Raw genomic sequence first — 17,371 nt, 5'->3', positions numbered from 1 at the left:
TCTATTTGCCATGAAGTGATGAGACTAGATGCCATGATCTTAGTTTTTTTAATGCTGTACTTGGGGCTTCCCTGGTGGCTCAGCTGGTAAATAATCTGCCTGCAATGCGGGAGACCTGGGTTCAATCCCTGGGTTGGGAAGATTCCCTGGAGAAGAGAAAGGCTACCCATTCCAGTACTCTGACCTGGAGAATTCCATGGACTGTCCACGGGGTGGCAAAGAGTCGGATGTGACTGAGAGACTTTCACTTTCACTCAGGGTCTAACCACTGCTGTCTCTTGCCTGGATGACTTGAAACTTCTCTTCTCAGCAGCACTCCCCACTTCTGTCACCTTTCATTCTATTCTTCACAGCTTTCCAGAAAGATCTGTTAAAAACATAAGCCTTAAAATCCTAACTATCATCCTTAGAGGACATTTCAAATTTGAACCCTTTAGAGTGGCCTGTTTTCTAACTTAAAATTTTTTCTTTTTTGAAAACAGGGAATGTTAGTATAAATAAGCGGTCCTGGGGGTTAGGAAGGGCCCCATGGCCTTCTATAATTTGACCCCTTTTAAAACACTTTCCTTTCTCACCTTGTGTCCAAATATCCTCCCTGCTCTGTATTGTACTCCAGCTATTCTTGCTTTTCCTTATTCCACCAGTATTCAAGGTCCTTTCTGTTGCATCAGTCATATTTCTGCAGCAATTCTGCTGTTTAATATCCACCCCCAATCTTAGTGGCTTAAAATGAAAACTTTGCTCTTGCTCATGGCTGTGTGGGCACTATGGGGACACCTCTGCTTCAGCTTGGGGTTAGGTGGAGGTGTGCCCCACCAGTCTCTCACCCTGCCAGCCATGGCCATTGAAGCATGTGCTTAAGATGACAGATGGTGGGAAGACTGGTGACCGAGCCAAACCACATGAAAACACTCAAAACTTTAGGGCAGGTGTGACTTTATGACATCCACCCCCATACTGCTGGACCCAAAGCATCACACACACCCAAGCCTGAGGTTGGTAAGGGGAGGAACTGCACAGGGGCCATGGTGGGTCTGGGTGGGAAGGAGACGGGTAACATGCAATACTCTCTACCTGCTGGCCTCAGGGACTTTGCTGCTGCTGTTACTTCTGTCCAGGCTGCTTTTCCATCAGATTTCATTTCTTCACTTTGTCCAGGTCCTTGTTCAATGGTTACCTCATCAGATGGAGACCAAGAAAGTTCTCCCCTGAGACAGAGACCTAAGAATCCAGTCACGCTCTAACACTTATCTTGCTTCGTTTTCATTCTTAGCACTCATCTCTCCTTGAAATGATAAACTGTATTATGCATCTCCTGGGTACTTGCCCTTCTCCGTGAAGGCAGGAGCCTTGTCCAGCTCCATCTCTGTTTGCCCAGTGGGTGGACCAATGCAGGACCTGTCAGTGCTTGTTAGTGGTTAGATTAAGCAAATTGCATAATAATAGTAGTGACTGCTTTTCTTTTCTTGGAAGGAAGATTAATCAAATGGATAAAATTACAATCAGAACTTGTCACACCAGGAAGATTATATAATATTTTTGTTACATTTAAGGCTGTGTGTGTGTGTGCATGTGCGTGTGAGCATGTGTTTGTTTTCTGCTTTTATTGAAAGTTTACTTTAGTGCACTTTATATAGACTTAAATATTTTAGCTCTGTGTGCTTGAGTGTGTGCTCAGTCATATCTGACTCTTTGCAACCCTATGGACTTAGAGCTCGCCAGGCTCCGCTATCCATGGGATTCTCCAGATAAGAATACTGGAGTGGGTTGCCATTTCCTCTTCCAGGGTATCTTCTGACCCAGGGATTGAACTCACGTCTCCTGAGGCTCCTGCATTGGCAGGTGGATTCTTTACCACTGAGCCACTTGGGAAGTCCCTCCTCAGCTCTAGATTTGCCTAATTAATAGAACATTTACAAATATGCAAGTCCTAAAGGTATTTTCCAGAGAAGGCAATGGCATTCCACTCCAGTACTCTTGCCTGGAAAATCCCATGGGTGGAGGAGCCTGGTAGGCTGCAGTCCATGGGGTCGCTAAGAGTCGGACACAACTGAGCGACTTCACTTTCAATTTTCCCTTTCATGCACTGGAGAAGGAAATGGCAACCCACTCCAGTGTTCTTGCCTGGAGAATCCCAGGGACAGGGGAGCCTGGTGGGCTACCGTCTGTGGGGTCGCACAGAGTCGGACACGACTGAAGCAGTCACTTAGTAGCAGCAGCAGTGAAGATATTTTATAATCTTTATCCTCAAAATCAGCCTATGCTCTTGATTTCCCTATTTTCCTTGATTGAGACCTATTCTATTACACTTAGAGCTCAAGAATTACATTTGACATTCAATTTTCTCTTTCCCTCCTCACTTAATTAATACCTCTCTGCCCCAGTATCTCCCACACAGTTTCCTTCTTTTCTATTTGTATATCCGCCTCCAAGTTTCAGACCTCACTCCTTCCCTGAACAACAAGATCTTGACTGGTTTTACTGATCTCCATCTGTTGTATATATTACGTGCTAGAACTCTCATCCTAAAGTGAAGTTCTAATTATCTGACGCCCATGTTTAAAAACATTCAGCTTCTTCTAGTCACAGGCTATATTAAGAACAAATTCTAAGATGAAAATGTGAGTTTCTTGCTGCTTTAAAATATGTCATTCCTTTTTCCCCTAAATGACTTTAAAAAATTATTTGATTTGGATTAAAACAAAAATAAGTGGGAACATTTCAAAAAAGCCACAGATTACTTATTATTTGTCTGCAATTCAAATTTGACTGGGTTTTTCCTGTAATTTTTTGTTTGTAATATTTGGCAACTCTACCTTGTAGGCCAGAGTGGGAAACCCTTTAAGAATTTGCAAAAAAGCAAAATAAAAAGAAAATACACTAGAATAACAAAAGAATCCATTCAAATCTATCATAAAAATCCCACCCCCGAGGGCCCAAGATTATTTGATTTCTGAATTATCTATCATGGCCTTCACATTCACCCAATGGAATTACATACATAGCAAATTTTGGTTACTATACATCTGAGGACCATACCATGGAAATATTGGTGGGTGCATTGTCATCATTGTCAGCTTTGTAGAATGACATCAGATTTAGTAATGTGTGCTCAGTCACTCAGTCATGTCTGACTCTTTGTGACCCCATGGCCTGTAGCCCACCAGGTTCCTCCGTCCATGAAATTTTCCAGGCAAGAATACTGGGGTTGATTGCCATTTCTTTCTCTAGGGGATCTTCTTGACCCAGGGATCGACCCAGGGTTCTTTACCACTGTGCCACCTGGGAAACCCTTAATTCCAAGAATAAGTAAAATAAGTAAAATGCCCTAATGCCATCACATGGTATCTTTCATATTAAATCTGTCCAAGATGTTATGAATGGAACATTCACATAAATCATTCCTATTTTGCATGTGGCAGAGGGCCCAGGGTGTCAGAAGGGCAGGGTAGACATTTGGCCTAAGCTATCCCCTCATAAGCTTCCAAGCACATTTCTTCATGGACTGTGTAAAGGGTACCTTTTCAAAGCATAAAGTGAGTGTGTGCTCAGACGGGCATGGGTGACAATGACAATGATGACAAAGCCTTATGCTTACATGTTGCTGACAAACATGATCGCATTTGATCCTCATAAAATGTTTGTGAGGTAGGCATTACTTGCTTTTTACAGGGGAGGGAATTGAAATCAAAATAGGAGAAATGCAGTTAAAAAGTCACTGGAATAAAAGCCTACATTATTTTGCAAGGCAAGGCAATTAAGTGACGAATATTAATTTCCTTGAAGTTGATGTAACCTTTCCCCTGTAGAATGCTAGTGACACAGCTTTAGTGCCTAGAGGGAAGAGGTCCAACTTTTAAATTTGCCAATGAGGAGTAACTGAGAAAATTATACTGACCTAATGTTTAGCAGTATGGACATTGAAATGGAAGTAAGTTTTTTGGGTGCTCTCCGAATTGTCCAGCATCGGTACCCGTTTTTTGAGCACTTTCTTGTGCTAGATGCTGCTGGGTGCTTTATAAAGAATAATCAGATTAAGTCTAAAGGACAGGTAAACTTATCACTGTCCCATTAAATGCTAGGTACTTTAGCCAGTATGATCATTTCACCAGCTTCATAGAAATAATAAGTAAATTATTTATTTCCCAAATTAATCCCTGTGGCACCCAGGCACTGAGAAGCTCACTTTTGCTCCTCTTATACTCTGTCCCCATGGCCCTGTTCTCTATTCCCACTCCTCGTTACAATTGTTGCAGAATCCCGAGGGCTTATTTAAGTGAAAAAGGCCAGTCCAGTCATAATGAAACCAAGCAGGACTCTATGGGGCCTTTCTGGAAGAGACCAGCCCCCTCCAACATGTCCTCCCCTGTCTCTTGTCTGTAGAGAAAACTGTAACCTCCTAAGACTTTCCTGAGTTCCAAAGAGTAAATTTAATCAAAGAAGTGAGAAAACGCATAAAGAAAGGAAAACAGTCAAGCAAGAGAAAATAGTAATAGTTTCAGTTCAGTTCAGTCGCTCAGTCGTGTCCGACTCTTTGCGACCCCATGAATCACAGCACGCCAGGCCTCCCTGTCCATCACCAACTCCCGGAGTTCACTCAAACTCATGTCCATCGAGTCGGTGATGCCATCCAGCCATCTCATTCTCTGTCGTCCCCGTCTCCTCCTACCCCCAATCCCTCCCAGCATCAGTCTTTTCCAGTGAGTCAACTCGTCGCATGAGGTGGCCAAAGTATTGGAGTTTCAGCTTTAGCATCAGTCCTTCCAATGAACACCCAGGATTGATCTCCTTTAGAATGGACTGGATGGATCTCCTTGCAGTCCAAGGGACTCTCAAGAGTCTTCTCCAGCACCACAGTTCAAAAGCAACAATTCTTCAGCAATCAGCTTTCTTCACAGTCCAACTCTCACATCCATACATGACCACGGGAAAAACCATAGCCTTGACTAGATGGACCTTGGTTGGCAAAGTAATGTCTCTGCTTTTTAATATGCTATCTAGGTTGGTCATAACTTTCCTTCCAAGGAGTAAGTGTCTTTTAATTTCATGGCTGCAATCAGCATAGTAATAGTTTAGCCATTAAACAAAGCCAAGGACCTTTAGTTCCTCCTCGAGGGCTATAGATGATATTCTGAGCCACATGCTTTGAACTATTTTGCAGATACTGAAACCTCCACCAGGTGAAAAAAATTAACTGTATGAGGCCACAAGCACGCAGACCCCAGATCCTCGGGACCAGAAGATTGATGATGTTAACTCCCGATTACCTCATCATCAGCTAGTCAAAAGACTGTCCACAAGCTGATCACACATCTCATAACTCCCCTCCCTCACCCTGTCTTTAAAAACCTTTCCCTGAAAGCCACGGGGAGTTCAGGGTCTTTTAAGCATTAGCTGCCCTGGATTCCTTGCTTGGTGCTCTGTAATAAATGCTACACTTTCCTTCATTACAACCTGATATCAGTAGATTGGCTTTACTGCATGTGGGCAAGTGGACCCAAATTTGGTTCGGTAACAGTAGGTCAAGCAGAAAGAGGAAATTGCCAAGCCTTGTTTTCATTCATACCCTGTGGTGCCTACCTTGTTGACCATAGGCTTTGAGTGGGCGCACGCATAGGCATCAATCCTGTGGCCAAGCTCTTGTTGACTCAGAGTATGGTCAGGCTGTGGTCTTGCCCACGCTTGGTCTAGAGGGCTCTGCCCACACTCACATAGTTGGCCCATGTTCTTTAGGTTAACAGTACCATGCCAGGAAGGCTAGATTTGGAGAGGCATCCTGAACCAGCCATATGCCATGCTAGAGGCAGCCCCTGCCACAAAGCCTTAGGGTCTTTTGTTGATGCTGGATCCAAGCCAGACTCACTCCTCCATCCTGACAAGTTCTCCGCACATCTCACTGGATCTCCAGCTACCAGCAGGCCTTGGTCAGGGTCACCCTTTGCTACATGACAGATTTTTCCTAACTTTCATTCTCGGGGAGTGGGGCTGTTCTTTCACTTGTGTGTTCTTTCATGCAGGTAATAGGTATTTATTGTGCCCCTACTTTGTGCTTAGTGCTGTTCTTATCAGTGAACCAAATAAAGCCTCTGTCTTCATTGACGTGCTTTGAAACAAAGGTGGAAAGTAAATGGAATAATAGAGAGAATGCATAGAATGTAAGATTGTCATAATTCTATGGAGAATAATAAGGCGGAGATGGAGCAAGAGATGGGGGTATTGAGGTCATTGTTATTTTAAATAGAGTTGTCAGTGCAGGGCGTTGAGGACATAGTTTGTGAAAACCCTGAGGGGTGAAGGAAGTTAGTATTGCAGCTTCTGGGGAAAGGGCATTCCAGGCAGAGGGGAACAGAGAAAATACTTGCCTTGTGATGTGAATGTGCTTTGTGTGATCTGGGAAGGCAAGGAGGCTGGGTGGCTGGAACAGCATGAGAAGAGGGGTGGGCAGTGGGAGGGGAGAGTAAAGAGGGTGTGGGCAGGTCCTAGGGAGCCGGGCTGTAGGACTGTGTAAGCACAGAGGGATTTTAGATTTTCTTTACAGTGGATGGGGAAGTCACTGGAGGGATCTGAGCACAGAAAAAATATAATTTGCCTTAAATTTCAACAGGACCACAATAGACTGTAATAGGATTATATAGACATATTCTCCTTACCACTAATGTCACCTCAGGTGGCACTTGTGGTGAAGAACCCACCTACCTGTGCAGGAGACATGACACAGGGGTTCAATCCCCCAGTCAGGAAGATTCCCTGGAGGAGTGCATAGCATCCCACTCCAGTATTCTTGCCTAGGGAATTCCATGGACAGAGGAGCCTGGAGAGTTACAGCCCAAAAGGTCACAAAGAGTTGGACACGACTGAAGTGACTTAGCATGCATGCACACATGTATATATGTGTGTGTGTATATATACACATACATATGTAGATATATATGTAGGACTTCTCTTTAAACCAAGTGGGTTGAATATGTGCATTTATCTCATATTTCTCCTAAAATTGCAGTATATAAGTAAAACAATTTTAAATTCCTAAAGAAAGAGAGAGAAAAGGAGAGAGGACATTTCAGCAGTCTAGATGAGTGTGTGTGTGTGTGTGTGTGTGTGTAGCAGATCTAGCAGTGTTGCCAGGCTTTGTTCCTTGAAGTGAACACAACAGAGTTCCTGCTTTCATTAACTTATACTTTGATGAAAGCTGGAAAATAAATTTTTTAAGTGATCTTTTTTTAAAAAAAAAAGATATTGCAACTTAATATAGATCTTGAAATTTATCATCTTATTGAGGAGGATAAGTACTAGGAAGACTGCTCACTCTATAGAACCCCAGAAGGGCTCACAAGTTGGAGGGACCAGTTACTTCAGAAGGTTATGGAAAAGAAGGTTGAAAAGAGTGGACGTTGCCTGAAAGACTATATGGAGCAGATGGATGCCTGCATCCTTTCTTCACTCCTCGAAGAAAGCATGGGTTTACTCCTTAGAGAAACTATACATGAAAGAGATTAAGGACACTGGACACGACTGAAAGCAGAAGTGAAAACTAGAAATTAAATGAATATCTACATGGTAAAATGTGAATCCCATAATATTCTTTCTTCAACCTTGCTTCCCAAAAGCTGCAGTCAGATGTATATCCCCAACATGAAGTGTGAAGGATCAGTGTCAGAAAGAACCTTCACTGTTCAAGAAAAAGACCTATAAATAGTGTTCCTGGGAGGTCCTGACAAACAAGCTGGCCCACTGTCTAAATGTCCTAGAGTGAAGTGAGTGGTCATGAAGCCCTGCCTGCACCGTGAGTTACTACCTGGTGTGTACTTAGTGGCTTTGCTGCATAAGCAGAAACAAAAAGGACCAGAGCCATGGGGAATGGCTTCCTGCAAATGTTTATCCTTGAACTGGATTACCAAGGAGAGCCAATATCTCCATAATCAACAATAAGCGGTGTTTCAGGGAGAGGGGACCATATATATGAAAAGGTGTGCATTTGGGACAGAGAGGAGTCTTGCTGTGAAGACTGCATCCCCTAGGAAGGTGTGGGAGCTGGATAACTTTACATTGATTTGATGACCAAATAATGGAAAGCCCTATAGCCCCTCTGAAGAATTTATACTTGATGTAATTTAGAGTTCAGCAGACATATCTGGAGGAGGCAATATACAGATATTGGGGAGAAAAAAAATGGGTCAGCCATGTTCCCTCTTATAAGAAGCTCAAACTCTAGGGAGACAGGCTCACAAACAGCTGAGGAAGGTTCCACACAGCATAATTGTGGTGAGAGGACAGGGCACCCCGGCCACTCTGAGCAGGGCTTGCTGGGAGGCCTGAGAAGGATCCTGAGGTGGGAGGTGGCGCCTGTGCTCCGTTCGGAAGGACAGCGTCCTAGGTGGTGGGCAGAGGGAACAGTGTGAACAAAGAGCAGAAAACACGGTAGAATTTGAAGACTCTTTACGTGTTTGGTCCTTGTGTTTTCCTTCTGTCATGGAGACGGGTCATGAGATGTGGCTCCAGATGCTATGGAGGTCAAATCAAGGAGACCCAGCCAATTCAGTCAGTTCGGTTGCTCAGTCATGTCCCACTCTCTGCGACCCCATGGATGCCATTTCCAGAGTGAAAAGAAGCCCCTGGAAGGGTTTTGGAAGAAGAACGACATGGTCAGATTTTAAGAGGATGGCTTTAATCTAGGTGAATCCTAGGGAGTGCATTTCAGTTGGGCAAAATGAGCAGAAATGGGTTGGGAGAAATTACCTGGATGAGGGTCTGAGCAAAAGCAGAGATCAACCCGTGAGGAGAACTTGCTGACTCCCTGCATGTGAAGAGCAGTATTGTGACAGCGTGTGGTGGGCTTGGTTTCAAATCCTGGCTCTGCCACTTACTACCTGTGTCTGTGCAACCTTAGGCAATTAACTTACCTTTATACTTTTCTATGGACTGTCAGTTCCTTGTTTCCTTTCCTGGTCTTTACCAGCCTTGATCTGCATTCTTGATGCTGTTGGTACAAGCTCTTGCTATTATTCCATATTCTCCCCCATCCTGAACACCCATCACACCTCTCCTTTATTTAAATCAAGACTCACTGACACGCTGTCAGAGTCATGTGGGTTTATTACAAAGTTTTCCGTTTCTTTCTTCATACGGATTCTTTGTAATTATTTATTGTAATAAATCCTCAGAACTGCACTGTTAAGTTTCCTTTCTGATGCTGCATTCTAGAATATCTGGTCTCTATTCTTTCATTCTTTTTGACCTTGTTGACATGTAGAATCCCAGAAGCCTGCTGTCCTAGCTGCATGCACATGTTCCCACTCTCTGGAATGCTCATGTGTCCGTGGACACTGGTAGGCACTAGCAGCTTGCTTGCTTCTTCTTTACCACGGGCAAGATGGCTAGGTCAGGTCGGGATGGTGTATGGTAGGGGACAAAGTCTCTGAGAGCAGTGGGCAAGAAGAACAAGAACTGTGACTTCAGGGAATATCCAAATGTGACTTTAGGGAATACCCTCGCGGTAGGGCACAGCTGTACACATATATGTGTGATGATGGGTGTGTACACGCAAATGTAATAGAGGAGATCAAAGCTAATTCCATATTCGACCTGTTTTATTTTAACCTTTGTATTCTGTTGTTTTTGCTACAGGTTAATCACTAAAGGCATGTTGTCTATAGTTTAAAGTATACATAATGGCTCATTTCTGGGAGCCCTGCCTTCCATGTCTGAGTGTTAAGCTAAATACCTTTGTTTAGCTCACAGGAAACATCTGACCAGGCTCACTTGTGAACAGCTGCAGGAAAGAAGAAATTAACACATCCCCTCTGGGGTCTGGTTAGCACCCGGAAACATTTGCAACAACTTACATCCTTTTCTACTTTACCTCCTCACTCACCCTGCTCCACCTTGTTCTGTAAAAGAAACAAGCATACAAACCTGGACAAGACGGTTCTTTGGGACACTAGTCACCACCTTCTTGGTCTGCTGGCTTTCTGAATGAAGTCAATATTCCTTGTCCCAATAACTCATCTCTCAGTGTTGTGCAGAGAGTAGTGCGATCTTGGACTGGGCAATCCACGCTTTCCCAAGTGTACGCACGGCCATGGGTTCCAGTGTGGGTTTATGTGGATGGGGGTCTTGATAGGCTGGATCTCTACACGAGACCAATGTACTTTCAAATATGTGTACATAATGTGAACCGTGGCCCCTTAGATGAGTCAAAATTGTGTAGCACACAGACCAAATACAAGGACCAGAAGGAGTGGCTGGTTTTTCAACACATTCATCCAGGGGTCTTAACAAGTCAGCCTTTGCATACACTAGGCCTGATGCTTCGAGGGCCATACCTGAGAAATAAAAACTTACATACTCTCTGTCTCTTTAGTGACAGCAGATCGTTGGTGGATTAGATCTGGAAGCCTGTGAAAAGTATATCTGAGGTTCTTTCTCCCCACTTTTATATCGTTATACTGCAGATCTCCTAGTTGTGTTTAGATATTTTCAGAACTTGACAATCCCAGAGATATTTACCCAGGCACCTGAGGAACAGTCTATTCTTAACTGAAGTCGCAGCAATCAGAAAAGACCTATAACCCTTAAGAGACAGTGTGGTTAGGGATCTGGCTCCACAGAGCTTTGTCCAGCCTCGTTGACTGAGATAACTCAGTCTGGGACACCACTGCTGAGTGCATTTTTCTTTGAGCCACTCAGAGGGGCCACACCTCTCAGGTGCAGTCAGCTGTCTCCTGAAACGACTGTTACCCTAGAATGGTAAAATAGCTAATGACATACTGTTATCCCATATGCTACTCAAGTCAGTGTGACTTTAATTATTTCTCCTGGGATGAGCTCAAGGGCTCAGAAAGGCTCAGAAATCTTGGAGTGAGACTGTGACTTAATATGCAGCCAGACAGGGTGTGATGGATCCCCAGTAGGCCTTAGCAGCTGTGGCCCATCCACATGGAAGCAGTGATGTACACAGATGTTGCTATGGTGACCTCCATAACTCAGAGGGTGTGGGAATTTAGGGATTCTCAGGGGAACCCTGCAGTTCCTTTCACCAGGCCCTTGTAACCTGGCATTCACAGGCTTTTGAATACACGTTGTACTAATTAAGATCTCTAAAAGTCTTATCCCCTGGTATATACATGCAACAACCATGTGAACTTTAATGGGAGAACTTTTGCAGGTGTGCGCACAAAGGTATATATCTGTGTGTTGTAAAAATGTGATAGAACTTTTATAATATTTGCATTAATGTCTCACAAGACAGAACTTAACTCATGCATTCATTCTATCTCATCTACATTTCCTAGAGTCATAACAGTTTACTTGGTATCCAGTTAATTATTGGAAGTCCAAAGTGTTTTCTTTTATTGCTCTGTTGTTATGTCCTTGCAACAGCCTTTAGTGTCCAGATTTTAATTATAATTTAATTGGCTTGCTTAATAAGAATTATCAAATACTCATTCTGTGTACAAAGTTTTGCTTTTTGGTTGAATCTTATATATGAAAAAACAAAATGGAAGAAGAAGAAAAATTAATTTTGACCAAAGCTATGATATCTAGTGTTTCCTTGTATGGTTTCATCATTTAAAATGCCTGCCTTGAAAAATCAGAGTCTGATTTAGTAATGTGGATATGTAGAAACAATATAAGTCAATTTATAAAGTCTTCAAATGAAGAAAATTCTTTCTCTGGTTGACAATAAACTGGTTCTTAGTTACAGATAGTCAGCTAACCTCATTCATTCATTCAATCTATATTTATTGAATATATGCTCTGGGCAGGGTGCAGGTCCTGGGTTTGCTGTGATGGAATGAAACAATTTGTTTTTGCTGTTCAGTCATTCAATCAGTCATGTCCAACTCTTCCGTCACCCCATGGACTGCAGCACACCAGGTTTTGCCATCCTTCACCATCTTCCAGAGTTTGCTCAAACTCATATCCATTGAGTTGGTGGATGCTATTCAACCATCTCATCCTTTGTCATCCCCTTCTCCTCCTGCTTTCAGTCTTTCCCAGCAACAGGGTCTTTTCCAATGAGTCGGCTCTTAGCATCAGGTGGCCAAAGAATTGCGGCTTCAGCTTCAGCATCAGTCCTTCCAATGAATAGTCAAGGTTGATTTCCTTTAGAATTGACTGGTTTGATTTCCTTGCTGTCCAAGGGACTCTCAAGAACCTTCTCCAGTACCATAGTTTGAAAGCATCAATTCTTCGGCCCTCAGACTTTTTTTATAGTCCAGCTCTCACATCCGCACATGACTACTAGAGAAACCATAGCTTTGATTATATGGACCTTTATAGGCAAAGTAGTATCCCTGCTTTTTAATATACTGTCTAGGTTTGTCATAACTTTTCTTCCAAGAAGCTGGTGTCTTTTAATTTCATGGCTTCAGTCACCATCTGCAGTGATTTTGGAGCCCAAGAAAATAAAATCTGTCACTGTTTCCACTTTTTACCCTTCAATTTGCCATGAAGTGATGGGACCGGATGCCATGATCTTAATTTCTTGAGTTTTAAGCCAACTTTTTCACTCTCCTCTTTTACCTTCATCAAGAGGCTCTTTAGTTTCTCTTTCTGCTGTGTTTTGTCAGAACTCTCCACTATGACCTGTCCATCTTGGGTGGCCCTGCATGGCATGGCTCATAGCTTCATTGAGTTATGCAAGCCCCTTCTCAATGACAAGACTGTGATCCATGAAGAGGGAAAGGATCATAAGAGACTACTACAAATAACTATATGCCAATAAAATGGACAGTCTAGAAGAAAAGGACAAATTGTTAGAAAGGTATAACCTTCCAAAACTGAGCCAGGAAGAAATAGAAAATGCCATTTTATTTAAGTGAAGATTATCTCCCCTTTATCTCATGGCTGAGCCTGATAAACACAGTGAACTGTTTAAAAATTGCTAAGGGGACACTTCATCAAAAATAATCAGGAGCTTCCAATAAATCTAAAAACTGTTTGATAATATTAAATATGGATTACTTTTCATATAAAAGCAAGTTTGAGAACTTAGAAGTTTTTGTAAAATATTAAACATGAGGACTGATTTACAAGTTAAATATGTTCCTATCTCTTCTATATACTATATATGCTATATCCTTGTGGATTTTTGTTGTAAAATGCACATGATCTTTGGCTATGATCTCAAAATATAGTCAGGTACTAAGACATTTAAGACACTAATATATCACTTAAGAGTACAGAATTTTCTACTAAGTTTCAAAAATAAAAAGCCCGTGAAAGTTAGGAAACTTCATCAAGAAGATCCTTGAAAGAATTTTATCTTGGTACATGTGATTGTTTCAGCTGCCAGCAGCATTAATGGACTGAATGTCCATTAAAAATGGACATTTTTAAGATCAAAGATATTAAAAATGGCTGCTACAACACCATGTGTGATGTGTGAAAATAATATTTAACAGCCTATTTCTGAAGAAATCCCATGGGTTGTTAAGCGTTGATGTGATTAACAGTATCCAAACCAGGTACTTAGCTTTTCATGTTTAGACACAGAATTTCTACCTGGTGTGCAGAAGTGCTGAGTCTAATGTGTACTGATGCTTCTTAACAAAAGTGGGTGGGTGGAGAGGACCTCAGTTCTAATTCACTCCATCATTCTAGGATTTTAGGCAGATGAGTTAACCTTGCTGTGGGCTGGTTTCCTCAACTGTAAAATCAAGAAGTGGGCCAGTAGCCATGCTGTTTTGATGGTCTGTGCATTCATTTTAATGGGTAACTTCTCTTCCTAGCAGTTATCATACTGTGAGTCGGCTTTCTCAATTACTTCTTTCCCAGGATTGGAATACCTACTAATTCAAGTGGCTGAATGCTGCTTGATGAGCATGAACCCAAGACTAAAGAAAAGAATGTACTTGGAGATATTTCACCTCGGCTTCAGCAGATCTTGAGGAAGACCCCCTACTTCTTAATAGAATGTACATCTTGTGATAGCCATGGAGATGGACCACTCTGACCTCTCTTCAGGAAAGAATTTGCCTTCCAGCTGCAGGGAGGGTAATTAGCTGACAATCTCTAGCTGAAGCCCCCTCAGCACCTACCAAAGCTTGCAAGCTAAAACCAGGCTCTTTCTGGGCAACTCCCAGTCAGCACATGGGCAGGCTGGGATTCCTAGGGCCTTGTCATTTGTACCCAATGGGTTTAGAATGACTCACTGAGTTGGCAGAGGCCTGTTAGAGCCGCACTGCAGCTGGAGGCTTTCCCTGCCTAATCTGCTTCCTTCTCCTTTTCCTTGTACAGGTGACAAGTCAACCTTGTGGTTGAAAGGCTCTTCCTGCCCAACCAGCATCTTCTTTCCTCTTTGTCTTTTGTAGTGGGTAATCAGAAAGGTAGGGGAGGGGGAGAATGCTTCTCCTCAGCCTCCACAACTGTGAGAAAGATATTTCTGTTTTTAATAAGCCAGCCAGTTGATAGTGTTTTTGCTATTGCAGCCCTCGTGGACTAAGACATCTTTCCAATAAACCTCTTGCATATCTAAATCTGTCTCAGAGTCGGCTGACATTCCTTTCTAGTTACTAACTGGCACATCTACTGGATTTTCTGTCTCTCTCCATGGTTCCATGCTGCCTCAGCACCATCACCTAAAACAAGCAAACAACCAAAAAACAGCTGAAACGACCAAAAACAAACTCAAATGCTTTTCCTATTTGGTTCCATCTTGTTCCATTCTTTATTTTTGCAATTTTCTTGACAACATTATGTTCATTTTAATATACTTTTATAATAAGTGACAATTCTCAAAATTATGTGTTTTTTACTTATAATTTTACATTGCTTTTTTCCAATTCATTTTGCTCTCTTGTTAATATTATCAATGACTTGCGAATAGTCACTCCAGGAAGGAGGAGAGGGAAGTAGCATTGTGGTCCTAGCAGTGGTGTAGTCGTGAATTCTGATCCTAGCTTTATCACCTAGTATTGGAGAGTTACTTACATCTTTGAGCCTCTGTTTCCATCATCTGTAAAATGAGGGTAATATAATTTATAATGTTGAGAGATTTAAAAAGTAATATATATGTCTATTACTAATCTGCCTGCAATGCAGGAGCCATAGGAATTATCAAGTGTAGTTTTTTGGTGAAAATTAAACCAACACTCACCAGATTAAATATAGATTTTGCTTATAATCAATGAAAAGTAGAGAAATGTCCTATAGAGAAATAGATCCTCATCCTAAGAGATATATTTTCAAGAATTATATCCTGTTACCAAGAAGCTGCTTCAGAGTGAGAAAAAAGAAACATTGCCCCAGTATCGAGGAAAGGTCTGGAACTCATAACTAGGCTTTGGTGTTTTCCTGCTGGATAATTTCATAGCACGCCAGCATCAGACAAGGTCACTCTGTGATGTGATGGACCAAGACAACCAGTTGTTTTTCAGTTGCTAAGTCGTGTCTGACTCTTTGCAACTCCAGGGACTACAGCACACCAGGCCTCCCTGCCCCTCACTATCTCCCGGAGTTTGCTCAAGTTTGTGTGCCTTGAGTCGGTGATGCTATCCAACCATTTCATTGATTGAAAGCAAAAGGAGAAGAGGGAGGCAGAGGGTAAGAAGACAACTAGACCACTCCATTATCATGTCTGAACACTCTCAAAATCATGAACATTGTCCAAACCACAGCAACACCTAACTTCCTGCTGTCCTGCCTAAAATGAGTGGCTGCTGACTCTTTACCAAGTATAGCATTAAGCTCACTCTTGTTTGTCCTCTCTCGAGATAAGATTTATGAAAATATCCAATCATAGATTTAAATCCACTTCCTAACTATAGTACACTCAATCAAAATCAAGCCTTGTTTCCCTTAAACCCTCCCCGCAAAGTCTCTTAACATGAAGCCTGAGTCCAGTAAGTCTTTTTTAACAGTCTCACCGAGATGCCCCGTAGTTACCTATGATGTAATTTCTTCCTGGCTTAATTTGTTCAACTACAAGTGTGTCTTTAGCTAGAGGACATTGATCCTGGTAGTTCAGCAAATAACTTACCAGTGCAATTACTGTGTATCCTGTGTTTGTTCATTGGCTGATTTATTCATTCTACAAACATTTTTTGAGCATTTACTTTGTGCTGGGGCCTCTGCTGGGCACCATGGGGTTTGAGATGGACTGTGTGCTTCTGGCTGTGAAAATGCTTGTGGTGAAATGAGAACTACCTGACTCTGTGTCAGGCACTGTACTAACTGCTTTACATAGATTGCCTCTTGACCGTAATCACAGTCTCCCAAGGTAAGGATTATTATTGCAGTTCTATAGATGAGAAAACTCAGACTCAGAGATGTTAAATAAACATAGCTGGAGAGCATCAGAAGGATGATGCCATAGCTACAAAGCCCACATACTCTTTCTTTTTGATGAGCTATAAAAAGAGAGAGTATACCTGGTACAGGGGGCTTCCCTGGTGGCTCAGTGGTAAAGAATCAGCCTGCAATGAAGGAGACCTGTGTTTGATCCCTGGGTTGGGAAGATCCCCTGGAGGAGGACATGGCAACCCACTCCAGTATTCTTGCCTGGAGAGTTCCATGGACAGAGGGGCCTGGCGGGCTACAAGCCATAGGGTCACACAGAGTTGGACATGACTGAAGCAACCAAGCAGCAGCAGCAGCAGCATTCTTGGTACAACAAAAATAAAAGTGTTAGCTAAATCTATTAGTTTAAGATAGGAGTTTCGAGAAAAAAATGTTTTGGATAGTATTTTATTGTATTTAAAATTTATAAAATTGTTATGATGGCCTTGTAGAAAGATCACTTATACGTCCTTACTCAAAACCTACTGTTGCCTTTGTAAATTAACATTTGGTCTTTTTTTAAAAAAATATGCATATTTATTATGTAGAGCTCTGATCACAGAAACAGGTGTTATTAGAGCAAAAAGAAGGTGTTTGGCCAGGGCCAGCCTGGAGATCAGGGCCAGGAATGAACATGTGGTAATTCTGCATCATTCAGGTAGAGAAACACTTTCCCTGAGTGAGCTGTCTGCTGTAGTGGATGGGGGGAGGGTTCATGGCATCAGGTCTCATGGACTTTTCAGCCCCCTTGCTCTGATCCTAGCTTAGTAAGTAACTTCCTAATTTCTTCCCTGATTCCAAGGACACTGAGGGATGGTGATGTATTTCTACTATTTTGGATCTGCCACCTTGTCTACACAACATAAGGGCAAGCCGCTTAACCATTCTCCGTGACACTTGTTTCTCCAACAAAAGTAATAGCATTTCATGTTTCTGCTGTGAGAATCAAATGTGAAAATGGAAACATCTGGTTATGCCTCTGAATACTTTAGAAGTTTTTTTTTTTAATTATTCCTTGAAAATGGTCCAGTTAAAAATGCCTATTTTCCTGATGTTCCTTAAGAGTGAGCCTAAAGGGGAGAGAATTTCA

Source organism: Moschus berezovskii, chromosome 5, assembly GCF_049115385.1.
Source record: "Moschus berezovskii isolate FMDL1 chromosome 5, NW_MosBer_1.0, whole genome shotgun sequence".
NCBI classification, from domain to species: Eukaryota; Metazoa; Chordata; class Mammalia; order Artiodactyla; family Moschidae; genus Moschus; species Moschus berezovskii.
This window is presented reverse-complemented; position numbering follows the sequence as displayed.